This window comes from Harpia harpyja, chromosome 1 (assembly GCF_026419915.1).
Source record: "Harpia harpyja isolate bHarHar1 chromosome 1, bHarHar1 primary haplotype, whole genome shotgun sequence".
NCBI lineage: Eukaryota > Metazoa > Chordata > Aves > Accipitriformes > Accipitridae > Harpia > Harpia harpyja.
In genome coordinates this window covers 95,507,497-95,520,884 of record NC_068940.1, presented here as the reverse complement: position 1 = coordinate 95,520,884, position 13,388 = coordinate 95,507,497, and the positions used below count along the sequence as shown (strand labels likewise).

At 42.6% G+C, this 13,388-nt stretch overlaps 1 long non-coding RNA gene across 2 annotated transcripts; it reads right to left on the bottom strand.

Annotated features, from left to right (window-relative positions):
- Nucleotides 1–5,893: 5,893 nt before the first annotated feature.
- On the bottom strand, nt 5,894–10,824 carry LOC128150219 (uncharacterized). 2 transcript variants are annotated; one of them, XR_008237979.1, is made up of 3 exons: nt 10,691–10,824; nt 9,016–9,242; nt 5,894–7,285 (listed from the first exon to the last, which is right to left on the bottom strand). It is a non-coding gene; the product is annotated as an uncharacterized LOC128150219 (long non-coding RNA). The 2 variants fall into 2 exon arrangements; XR_008237980.1 differs by having other exon boundaries at nt 10,738–10,794.
- Nucleotides 10,825–13,388: the final 2,564 nt, after the last annotated feature.

Genomic DNA, 13,388 nt, shown 5'->3' with positions numbered 1-13,388 from the left:
CTCTGTACCTGAATACGGGCTCACAGGTGCAGTGATTTGCAGGGTCAGTGTTCAGTCTGACCTAACAGCCAATTTCTAAGCTGCCCCAGGGCCTCAGCCTTGTCCCTGTGTCAGACAGGCTTTGGTGCCCTGTTTGCACCATCATGAATGAACTGCTCCTCTCTATCATTGCAGCCTTCTTCATGTGGCCATTACCAGAGTGATCTCTGTGTCCTGGAACAAAGAGAAATACATGGCTGCTCGAGACTTTGTGTTTTCTGCCTGCTCTGTCTTTAGTAATTTAGTCGAACGAGACTAGGAAAACCCATGCTTTATGGACTGCTAATTCTCAGCACACATCTGCCTTGTTAAGTATGACTCACCAAGCTCAAATTGCAGAGTGTTTATCCATTTGAAATCCTGAAGCTTTTACTGTAACAGAAAGAAAATGACTGATCCCCTCGGTTGTTTTCCAAAATGTTACTATACTAAGGATTTCTAGGAACATCACTGCTTCCACAGATAAAGCATCAGGTTAGATTTTATTAGTGAATATATGCTGAGCAATGTGCATACAGAGTTGAAATGCTATCTATAGTTGTGAATTAACCCTTATTTTTATATTGCATCAGCTTATACTCTTTTTTTTTCTTTCTGAGTTTTGTGAGTTGTGTTTATATGTTCTATTTTGGGAACATATTTGAGAATCTGTTCAAAAGCAGCATGGAGTAGTAAAATAAGCAGAAGGCGGGACCTCACCACTTATAACTCGGGTCATGCGACTTATTTACTATTTATTACTCATATTATTTTCCCCTAATAATATTAATATATATTTTTGCTTCATCATGATGGTTTTCTTAGACACAAAAATCAGATTGTCCCTTTCTTGGATGATGTTCATTCTGAAGCTCCTGAAAACAGAAACAGAAACAGAAGAAATGGTGCAAAAATACGGACAAATGAAGGTACTTGTTCAAGGTCACCCTCCAGGCAAGTAGAAGAGCTGGGAATAGATAAATACTAAGATGGCAAGTGAGCACTGTGGAAATGCCAAGGACCAAAGCGTATGTTTTCTTTTGAGGGGAACTACTGGGTGTGTAAAATAGAGCTACTTGAATAATTAAATCTGTGCTCTAACCTGCTGTATGCCCTGTAACACTCACACACCAGGCTTTCGGGGAAAAAATGGTGTTACAGAAGAGACGGCAGCTTCTGGGCAGGAGCTGACTGCGGGGTGGTGGTTCCTGGGCAGATGTGCTGACTGCAAGCGCAGCTTCTGGGGAAGGGACAATTCCCCATGCTACGCTTTGGGTGCTTCATAACTGCTCTCATAAGAGACAAAAGGGCTGGCTAGAAAGAACTGGTTAGAATATCTGTAAGTGTGTAAGATTTGGACTTAAAGCTTTTAATTGGTTTGGTTTTGGAAAGTTTTCTAGGCTTTCAGAGGGTAAAAGAAGAAAAAATGGGTTTTCTTCAACTTTTCATTAAAAGAACTGGAATGGAATTTCTGCAAGAAATAGCACTTGTAAGAATATAGACCATCTTTATTTTTTAAAAAAATACTTCAACTGAAAATTTTTGACCAGCTCTAATTTTGAACATTACGCAAACACCATGCCTTTCCCTGTTGCAGGAGGTGGAGTTAGCTAGCAGCAGCCGTGGGGACGGCGTGAGTAACCTCTTTGGAAAACCACCATGCTAATGTGACGGGGAGTGGCCACAAGATTCGGGAATTGTTTTATTTATTAAAAGCCATCATTCACTCACTGACAGGAAGGACAAATAAGTTATTGTGGCAGTGGCCCAAGATGTGAAAGCCCTGGCACTCATTCCTTACTCTACCTCTGTGCTCTGAGCCTCAGACTAAAAAATTCTCAGAAGTATTAAATGCTGAGCTGTTTTTATTTTAATTTGCCATCCATAAACCGTGAGTTTCAACACTTCCCTGCTTCACATAGAGTATCGGGTGGAAAAGAGCACGTGATGTCTGTGGAGCTGTATGGCCACAAAAGCCAGCAAAACATCCAAGGTCCTGTTGCTAAGGAATATTAAACAGGAATTCTGGGGGCAGAGGAGATATTGTATCCAACAGTATCCCAAATTCTGGGGACACAAAGAAAATGAATAAACTGGGGCTCATTCATCTCGGTACCATTTGAGAGATAGGGACAATGAGTTCTCACTGGGAAAGAACAAAAATCAGTAATGGAAGTTTTATTTTCAAGGCACTAAACAGGAAATTCCAAACAATGGAAAGTTTAAAACATTAAATCTAGCACCAAGACCATGAGTGTATTTCCTTTCATACATATTTGTTTAGATATGAAAAGAGTGAAAAATATTTATTGCCTTTTCTTCAGTGGTAAAGGCAACATTTTTTTAAAAGTCGTAGGCATCTGGTCATGGGATATGTTTGTACATAGCTGAGACCAGATAGGCTGTGGATTTTATGGGTTTGTGTATGGAGATGCAGAAATCGCATAGCTCTCCATGCCGATCTCCCCTGCATTCTTGGGAAGAGAGAACTGCAGAACTAAGCACTTCTGACACTTGAAGAATTCACCAAGAAACATTCGCCTAACCCTGTGATTACTTCTATCCATGCCTATAAACATACTGTAAATCATTATGGTATGGGAAGTTGTCTCCTTGCATTGATTGCAGATAACAGATGACATTTTAAACAAGAGAAAAATGAAGTCCTCCCGCTCCTGACATTTTCACCACTTCTTTTCTTTACTAATTTTCAATGTCAGAGACAGTTTGTGCCAAAGTGCTAAAGTGTTGCTTCCATAGATTTGCAAAGTGAATTAAGCTATCCATCCATCTCCTCTGAAGAGCGTATTGATATGCTCCTTGCTGTGTGTGAGGGATGAGAGAAACAGCTTTTCAGAGGCATGGTACTGGTGATTATATTTAAGAATTAACAGTTAGGCCACTGGTTTGCAAAAAAGTTGTATCCTTGCTTAGATTTTAGCCTTCCGTCTCTCAGAGGTCTGTGACTAACTGTTCAAAACCGAGACGAGCACCCAATAGTGCATTGCCTCGTACCCCAGCTCCCTCCCTGCCCTCTTGCTTTATCTCTCAGAGCTGTTTGGCAGGTTTGTTACCAGAGTTAGACATAGAAATCTGGACATAAGCTAATGAAAGGCCTGAACGTTTCAAACCCAAAGCCCTTTCAGTCACCATAAACGTGTTGTCCCCAGCATGTTTTTATCTACCAGATCCATGACCCTCCATGAGTGTCCCATAAGAAATTTGAAGGCCAGAGCAAAAAACTCCTCCCTGGATCTATACAGTCACTAGTCCTGAGTCATCAAAAATTATGAACAAGGTTTCCTGAAACAGGAAGTCACAAAAAAGTAAGTAAATAAGCAAAAGTGCACATGTATTGGAGTCTTTTAATTCATTCCTATTTTCAGAGCTCCCAAGTTCACATTTTCCAGTTTTATTTCATAAACTAGGGCTAGAATTTTCTTTTTAAAAAAAGAAATGGAGATCCTGTTCTTTTCCCATGGCTCCAAGAACTGCAACTTTAAAAAGGCTTTCCCCAACACCTCCAAGTATTGCAGTATCTTTACAGATAAATTCCAGTCACGACCACTAACTTCAATGCTCTGTTTTAAAAATATAATATATGCCACTATGCTTGGGAGTAGCTTTGCAGAAGGAAATGCTTTTAAATAGACACAGGTACTTCTAGCATTATTAAAAAGTGTTTGTCTCCTAAGTAATTTTGGGTGGGGAACAAAAAAATAGTTGCACGTGACAATAGTAAAACAACGTAGATGATCCATCCTGGACTCCACCAGCTAGCGACCAGTTCTCTATCAGTCCCACATTTGTGCGTATAGACCTTTCAAAAAAAACACCAGAGGCCCAAAGCAGATGAGCAGAGGGGCTAGCTTAGGAACCTACATGGCTGATCACTGGCCTGGGACTGTGCCTGCTTGTGTCTGAGTCCTTGTCTGACCTCAGGAGAGATCTTGCCCCCTCCCTTCCTCTTGTGCCTTATTTATCCTGTTTGTAAGATGGGGTTAATGATTTCGACTTCTTTTGTAAAGCATGTTGATATCTGCCAATGAAAACTGTCACAGGAAGAAGGCAAGGACTGTTACAATGACTGTAATGGTTATTCCCAGGGCTTTGGAAATAATGAAGATGGTACCGACCCAGAAATAAATCCTTTCATTAGATGGGCATTCATTGGGTGCAAAAATATGAATTGCATCAAACACTAATTGCATCTCTTGGGTAGCAAATCTAGTTCTCCCTTTATTTGGAGGTTAGTATCTTTTTCTGTGATTTCTAGAGGACACCTCTTAGCAGCCTGTGCCTGCCCAAGCGAAATATCTAAACAGTGGTGAAATGCTTTGCTGAAATACACCTTTCAAGATTATTTGCTGGCAATTAACATTTTGTCTAACTCCTTCATGGAGCTACTGGATCCCACTGCTGTATTTGCACTTCCCTGCTGAGCTCGATTTGTAGAGCCAGCTAAATCATTTCCCTAATTCTTCTGGTGTGGTCTAGGCCTTCAGATCTGAATCTCAGCCCTTTCCCTTATCTCTAATAACCACAGCAATGCCATTTTGGCTAAGCACTTAACTTGATTTCCTCTTTTTGAGTGAAATTCACCCCTGGGATCTTTGTGTGGTAGGGCCACATCACAAAAGAGTGATGAAGGCCATGTGACTGCCTTGCTTCTAGAGATGTCTTGAACAAATGTCTCCCTGAACCCAACTCCCATTCACTTTTTCTGCAGGTCTGGCTGCTGTCCCCAGCACAGATATTAATGTGTCTTCCTGGACAATTCTCCAGAATTTGTCCCCAGTGTGAAATCAGTAATGTCTTGCCAGGGATTTTAAAAGAAAGGCAAGCCAAAATTTTAGCACAGTGCAAATATGAAACAAGTAGTAGGAAAAGACCATGGGATCAATAAACATCTTTGGCCAAAAAACTTTTGCTTAAAAAAATCTTGGAGGCAATTACGTTGCTTAAATTAAAACCCTGTTAAATAAGAGCACTGACTACAATGAATCAGTGAGAAGTCCAAGGTTTTTGTTAGCAGGTTGTAGCCCATAGCGACGACAGACTGATTAATACTGAAACTGCCTCCAGTGAAGGGATCTTGTGTCAGGAGATGAGACCTGTGCATTACTCACAGAGGTCTCCTGGAGAGGCCAAGAGCACTTTCAGCCGTGCAGTTTCAGTCTGACAGTGGGTCAAAATGTACAAGCTTGAAAATGAACAGGAGAGAGTTTCACCTGCCTTGGGAAGTTTAAGATAGTAATATTCATAACACTATTTGAAAGACTTCTATAGTTCCCATCCAGTTAGCTATGCAATAGGATCTGAATACTATGCTTTCGGAAAAGGTTGTTTTGTTGGTTTTTTTTTTAAAACCTTTCCCTCTACTCTCCTTCCCCTCTCCCCTGTTCTTCCCTTTCGCAAATCTTTCATAATCGAGATACTTTTCTCATTACAATTTCTGTGTCTGACATTGAAAAATGTTTTAAAATTCATAGCACATTGCTTGATGTTAAACTTTGCTCAATAATAGACCATTAGTTTACTTGATGCATGACTCTCTGAATACTTTGTTACAGTAAATATAACAAACTCATGATAATTACTATGTGTAACATGTTTGCATTCAAACATGACCTTGAACTTACTTCTCAAACATTTCAGAAATGTCAGCTATGATGATGATGATCTTTGTTCATTACTGAAAGGAGTTTCTGGGTCTGAATTGTGTAACACACATTTATATCTATTAAAAATGACACAGTAGAGCTATTTTTATTGTTTTAAACTTTTAAAGCACTTTTAAATCTCAGTAGCCCTCTGAGTCATGCGATCCTGTGACCATCTCGGCACTTTTCCAATCCAAAAGTCTATTAAAAGCTTTGACAAAAGAAACCTTAATTTATTTCAGAAGCAGTGACAAGGCCAACCTGTATATTTATTAACACCCTGCTAAAAATGACATAGGCAGATAGCAGCACATTTTGCTAAGAGCTATACAGTCCTAATTTACAAAGCAAATGGTATTATTTTATGTAGAAATGAATGCAACAGGGTGTTCATCTACACTGGAAAACATCCGCAGCAAGTCAAGGCAATACAGTGGTGTAACCCCTGCCTTTTTAATCACCTGAGCTTAACGTTGCTCTGTCAGTTCCAGCTGGATCAGCCTCTCTGCAGTGAATGCGACAGCTCAGCGGTGCATTCCCCTGCCTGGGGCTCGTCTCCCTCTGTGGCGGGAGGGCGTTCGGGGCACAGGACGGACGTTCGCCTCCGTTCCGCAGAGCCGCAGTAGCTTGGTTTGCCATCCTTGGTTTAGGCAACGAGCTAAGGAGCCTACAACTGACCAAATAGTTCAGGCAACTTGCCATGGGAGAGAAAACATTTCCCTGTGAGATACTATGACGGCGAAAACACACAGCTGCCGAAGTCTCCTGCCTTCTAGTAGATGACAATGACCTTTAACTTACAGCTGAGAAGTGACCCTCACCTACACTGTCTTCTGCAGTCATTTAATAGCTTTGCTCCCAGTGGAAAAAAACAATTCTCATAAGGAAGAAATTGGCTTTTGTCTAGGAACTGGTGTGGCGTAAAACCTAAGTGAGTGCCTCCAAACCAGAACATGATGCGATCTCAGCTGGAGCTGCCTGTATTCAGAGGATGGCCAGATTCCTTCCCTGCTTCCATCAGTGTATCTATCTTGCTCATACGCTACATTCATGAAGCGTTAAAATTAGAGGGTCCCTGTCCTTGTGCTAAAAGCAGCAGCCAGTTCCACTTCTCTGATGCCTGTTTGCTTCCAAAGCACTGAGACTGCTTTTAATAACAAAGTGAAAGTGACACTGGTGCCAGTCATTTATATTCCCCTATGCGCATTTACATTCAGCTTCTCCCGCGTCTTTCCTAAATTAGGTACTGTCCACATTAGAATTCAGGCTATGCCAGCCACAGCTATGTTTAAATGTGGTTGCATACTAGTACGATTGCAGCATACCATTTCTGACCACAGGGGAACAAGGATTTTTAAATTGTTGCTGTTTCCCTTCCCTCCCAAAGCAGTATAAGCTGCACTGTGCTGTTGATGGCAGGTCAGGCCTTCAGTCGATGTAAACTGTGTGATTTTGGTAAAGCCATATGTATTTTGACCTCTCAAGGCTCTGCTTCTGTTTTTCTGGATAGACTATACGGACCATGATTTGGTGCCACCATTATTCTGGCAAGTAGAAAACGCATGGATTGTGTTGGTCAGTTCATTACTGGAGGATGCTCAGACCTTCTGGGGAGAGACACAGAATGGCATAAAAAGAAAATCCTCTGGGACCACAAGCATTGCATGAGAACTCTGTTAAACAGGAATAATAGCAGAAACACTCCTCATAGCACCTCAGTAACAAGGCTATTCCTTCCTCTTTGCAGCTTAAATGCTGCAGTTAGTTATGTAAAGTACTAAAGTAAAAAAGTGTTAAGACAACCTTTTGAGCAAGAATTTTTTACTCAAAAACATGCTGTGGATTCTGCTCGCTTTATACCACAGTCGGAAAATGGAGAATTTAGATAACACTGTGATTTGACTTATGACACTCAGTGGAATAACGCACTAGCGTAAAATTGACCCATGGATGTGGAGAATTCAGCCCTTTAGACTTCTGTTTGAAGAGTCATTAAATGTTGGCTTTACATGACAATAGACAAGTAAATGCCCTGCAGTTCACAAAGCAGCAATGCAACAACTGCATTTTCAACCCCTCTGATCAAAATCTCATCTAAAAACTGAGGTGTCGGAGCAGGGATTGGGGCTAAAATTCAGAAATCAAACTGGAGGTAGGCCACCAGTTTGCCTATTGCTATTCACTGAATGATGGAATCACCTTCCTTATGTGGAAGTCAGGTTTAAATCCTTGCCTATGCCTTGGCTCGTATGGCTGAAAACTAGGCTGTGGTTCACGTTCAAACTCTACTGTAGACCTATGTAGGGCAGAGAATACATTTTTGACTCCTTAAGGTGAGAAGTAAATTACAATTTAAAACAGAAAGTTGCAATTTTTTTTCTATATCATCAGGAAAGGCAATCTAGGAATTGCCACAAAACCATTTCTGACAGGGCAGACAATGCAGTTTTTCAGATAGGAAAAGATGAGTGTTTATATCCTTAAGAATACTGTTTCTCCCAAAGACCTTGGAGACTTTTAAGGGAAAAGTATCTCAAGTTTCAATTAGGAGACTCTCTTGAAAGGCCTGGTACTTGGCTCTTCTACCCAGGCCTGTATGTACATACGCACCCACCACTAGCAAGTGGTGTAAAAGGCAAAATGAATTTGTCGAGCACACTGTTGAGTATGATGGCATTTCTGTGACGAGTCTGAGAAAGGGACTACTGGTAAGGGAAAGAACAGCACTTGTTTCTTGATTAAGAAGGTGGGTTCTTACCCCAGAGATCAGTCTGTGCCACAGACTTATTACCTGGCATTTGGTAAGCCACTTACTTCAGTCACGACTCTGGGAAGCCGCTAATACCACACTTACAAACAGAGGCAATAAAAGCAAGGAACATAATAGCTTTTTGCCCCTGACCTGTCAGTAACTTCCCCTCTGCTTTTGGTCTACCACTGTCCCAACAGAGCATTCACCATCACATGCCTCACCACTCTTCTGCCTGACATTGCTGATTTGAAGATTGCTTGCTGGTGGCTGGCAGAGATTACAACAGCCACGCAAGCTGAACGAGGGCTAAGGGGCTGCCCGCAGTCACTCTTTTGTAGAGAAATGAAAGGAAGGCTGAGTTAAGGTTGGAAAATGCTCTTGAGTGAGAAATACCACTTTTGATTCACCTATTAAGAATCTATTACTTTTACTTTTCAAGGAAAAAAAAAAGTAAAAAAGTATGTTACTTTGTAAGTCTCGCAGGAGGAAAGCCTTTAATGGAAAAGCATCTCAAGCTTCGGTTAGGATACTATCTCAAAAATGTCTCAAGATCATAAACTAGAATAATGTAATTGGACTTACCTCATTTTTATACCAGCTAAGAATGTGACCCTCTACATCTCTCTGCAGAAATCTTCAGTCAGAAATTATGCTTCTTTATAAAGTGTTTCAAAGCCTTTGATGAGCTGTTGAATGGCAAATTTCAGTGCTTTAGGCCACCTTCTTTAACTTAATGGAATATTTGTGCAATTAAAGAGATAACATATTTTCGGTGTGGTGCCCATTTGAATACTGCTAGTTCTGTCTCCCTATAGAAGAAAAAAACTTTATTTAATGGGAATGACCAAAAGCAGTAGGTGGACTAATTTGTGTTTCAGGTATGTGAAGGAGTTTTTATTTTTCAAACAGAAACATATTCTTTTGATTAACAGACTTTCAGTCTTCAAAATGCCTTTGCTATATCCATGTTTGGATGAAAAGCGTATGTTCACCTTCTAATAAGCTGTTATACTACTGCTGGCACAACTTCTTACCACAGGTTTGCCACAGGAACCATGATTCACACTATCATGTGTTCTGGACTACTTAAAATTACAGTTATTAAGCAGTTCTGAGAAAGGCAAAGCTCTTAAAAAATCAGCACATCCTGCAGGGCCTCAACTGTTTTACAAACATGTCAGGTATCTCATCCCTGCCACCCACCCCACTACAAATACAGACAGGCATTTTTATAGGGTTAGGTCCAGAGCTATATCCTGCAACAATCTCTTTTGACCCATTCATCTTTCAGAAATGTTCTTATTTTTTCTTCCTTTTGTTTTCTATTTTTGCCTTTCACCTTCCAGTTTTTTTGCTACTCCTTACCACTTCATGTTTTCACTTCCCTGATACTATTTCAGAGTGTTCCTAGCTCTCTTTTCTCTGTAGTTTCTTGCCAACCCTTCTTTTGCTTCTCACTTCCCCCTACACTGCAACCAGTGTGCATCCAAATAGCAGAGCTGGTTCCTACTACGACATTAACCAATATCCAACAGAGCCAGATTTGGGTCTCCCTTATTGTCAGTCTTGCCGGTATATTGAGTCCAGCAGGTTTTTTTGCCACTTTGGGGGGGGGGGGGGGGGGGAAGGTGGGGGGTGTTAGAAAACCCTATTGCAAAGGGCAGTAATTTTTTTTTAAATGGGTGTGTCTGTCACGCTGGGGCCCACAGCTTAAAATAAATAAAATCCTGGGATGACTGTGCTGGCTAATTTGCGAGATAAGCCTTTTTTGTTGGGGATTTTGTCTGGACAAAGTGAACAGGCTGGAGAGCTGAATATGCAAGCGAACCACTTACCGTGCCTCTTGCATCACACACACACACACATAACTAATACGTTAATCATCAACGTTCAAACACCAGATACGATGCCAGAAATAACTTCTGTCTCTGTTGTTTTTGTTGACCTACCATATTTCTTCACTCTGGCCTCTCGTTTCTAACCCTCATTCACTGCTGGCTTTAAAATCGGCGGGCAGATCAAGGGTTTGATAAGCCCCTTCCTCCTCTAACTTCGCCTTTGTAGGAAATAGCCCTCCGAATCGCCAAGCGTTGCCGTTGGCTGTTAACTTTCACTTAACAGGCTATGAATTAATTCGCCACGCTGACACGGGCAGTTTGAGGCGCAGCATGACTCACAACTCCTGTTATAGTTTGTTCAATTATATCCCGGTCATCGGAGCTAATTGAGTCAAATGATACAGCGTCACAGGACTTACTGTAAGTCCGGAGGATTTCTCCTTCTGCCTAAGCTGCTCCTCTTCACCTGTCAGCGCTCACAGCCTTCGGGGCGATGCCCGCCGGCTCCCCGGCAGCGACAGCCTCCACCGCCGGCCGCCCGCACCCCTCCGCGCCTCGCCCGCCCCCGGCCGCGCCCGAGAGGCTGCCGCTGCCGGCGCCCGCCTGCCCGGGCCTGCCGCCCTCTGCCCTGGGACACCCGCGCTCCTCCCGAAGGGCTGCCGGGCCCCGGGCCGGGCCGGGGGGGGGCCGCTTTCCCGCGGGGAAGCGCCGGGAGCCCCGCGGGATGAGCCGGCCCCGCGGCCGGGCCGCTGCGCGCTCCCGGCCGGCCAAGCGCGCTCCCGGCCGGCCGGCCCGGCCCCGGAGCCGCTCTCTTACCGCGGCTGCCCGGCGCAACCTCGTGTGGCTTCACCGGCAAGAGGAATGGGAAGTCGGGGAGTAAGACTGCGCTGAAAATTTACTTTTCGATTTTTTTTTTTTTTTTTTTTGCTGAGCTTCACTTCGGTGCCCAAGGAGAGCTAGCTGCGTATTTGAGTCTTGCGCTGCCTCTTCCCGTATGCAATGCCCTCATTTGCAATGGGATTAGTCCCGTTTGACACCGGGATAAATGACAGTAGCGTTTACTCCTGCGTTGTAATAAAGCGTTGCATTTAAATGGGCACGTTTTCTTGGATCGTAAAGCACTTTGCAGATGTAAATTAAGTAAGCCTCCTGTCAGCCCTCGGAGACAAAGAACATTATATCCATTTTGGAGGTAGATAATCTGAGGCACAAAGAACTTCAGGCAAGAAGCTTGGCTGCCTAAAATTAGACACCTCAGTCCAAATGAATAGACCGTGAATCCCTTACTCCTGTTTAGAAAGCAGCTATTCCCCTCCAACAATGTCAGGAAGACAGCAGTACGTGAAGTCTTTGAACTGGGCTTCACAGCCATGCACGGTAAAAACTTGGGGGGGGGATGTTTAGACACCGAGGTCCCAAAATTAAGCCTAAGGAAAAAAAATTGCACTGAGATTATTTTCAAGGGAAAATGTGACCATTAATCAAATTAATTGTTTTGGCTTGTAAAAAGTCAGTCTTTAATCAAAAATTGCCTTCAACAGAAAAAGCTTTCCGTTTTCTTTGGAAAAGTGATTAGCGTATCACTCAAATACAACAACAGTACTTCTCGTGAAATTACAAAAGCAGAATGAATACGAGGGTGCACTCTGAAGTAGAGTCCAGAGACATATTCAGACCCCTCGGGTTCGGATAAGGATAAACCCCAGGAAGGCTTCTCCTGCAGGTTACAGAAACGGGGCTGGAATTCCGCTGGGGCTTCAAGTCAAGTTTAATGAAATCTTTGCCTCATCTGTCTGCACCCCAGCTATGAGAAGTGAGAGTCACTCACTAGTGGAGAGCTAGCGGGGTGTGGGATAGTCGTGCCTGGGGGCAGGACCTGGGAGACGTCCTAGAAGTCCTCTCCAAGTCCTAGAAGAAGGGATCTTCTAAAGAAGGCCAGGAGGGAAAAGTGCCAGGGGTGGTTTTGGCTGAAGGTCGACAGGCTGTTATGGAATAACCTTTCTCTTAGTAAGTCAGAGCCCAGAGGGATTGACTTTTCACCCCTACAGATGCTGCTCTTTCTTTGGAAGTCAAGTACTGACTCCTACCAGCTCTTCAAACCACTGACTTGTAGAGGATTTTTAATTTGCTGAAACAACCTTAATTCAGTCAGGGTTTTTCCTGGATACCAGGAACTGATGTATTCCCTTTATAGTAGAACTGACAGTAAAATGCATCACTGTAAAGCAAAGTATCTCTTCCTCCTGTTTTATTTCTGGTTTTAACCTCTGCTACAAAATAACCTTTGGTTTTATGCTTTGCTCAAATAACATATATGATTCACTTTTGGTGACTCCACATTTGAGAAGTGAAGCTTTTACCAGGTAAGATTTTCTCATTTAATTCCGTTAACTGCCTTCATAGTGGACTGACATTCTTACAATTCAAAGTCTGTTTTTCCAATGTAAAACACTTGAACAAAAGGTCAAAACAATGCAACATTGATTTAGATGCTACACAGGGACCATTTGCACATAACTAGTTGCAGGAGCACATATTAGATCTTCACTTCAGACTGAAATTTAAGATGGATGCAGATTATAAGTGCTGGCTGATCTATTACTTTGCCCTCTTGGCTGCAAATTGGCTTTGTGCCACTAGGCACCCGGGCACAGCATTACTGCTGTAGCCACCACTCTGAATGGATGGCCAAAGGAGGAGAAGCTATACCCTCACACCAACAAAACTGGGTCTTGACGGAGATCTATTTCTATGTTTATAAAACAATGCAAAACACACATCTGTTGAAACATTTCACTAATGGCAGGAATATTGATTGTGTTTTTCTGAGTGTGATGACCCAATTTACATGTTGATTTGCTTAGCATCTGCTGTGATACTGGAGGAAGAAACCCCCCTAGAACCACAGAAATCACAAAATAGAATGTGGGTGGGAGGGGATCTCTGAAGGACATTAACTCCAATCTCCTGCTTGAGGCAGGCCTGTCACCAGCACTAGATCAAGTCAACCATGGCTTTGTCTACCCTAAATCTTTAAAATCTCCTGGGATGGAGATTCCACAGCCTCCCTGGGCTGCCTTTTCTAGCATTTCTTCATCCCTGTGGTGAAAAAAAATT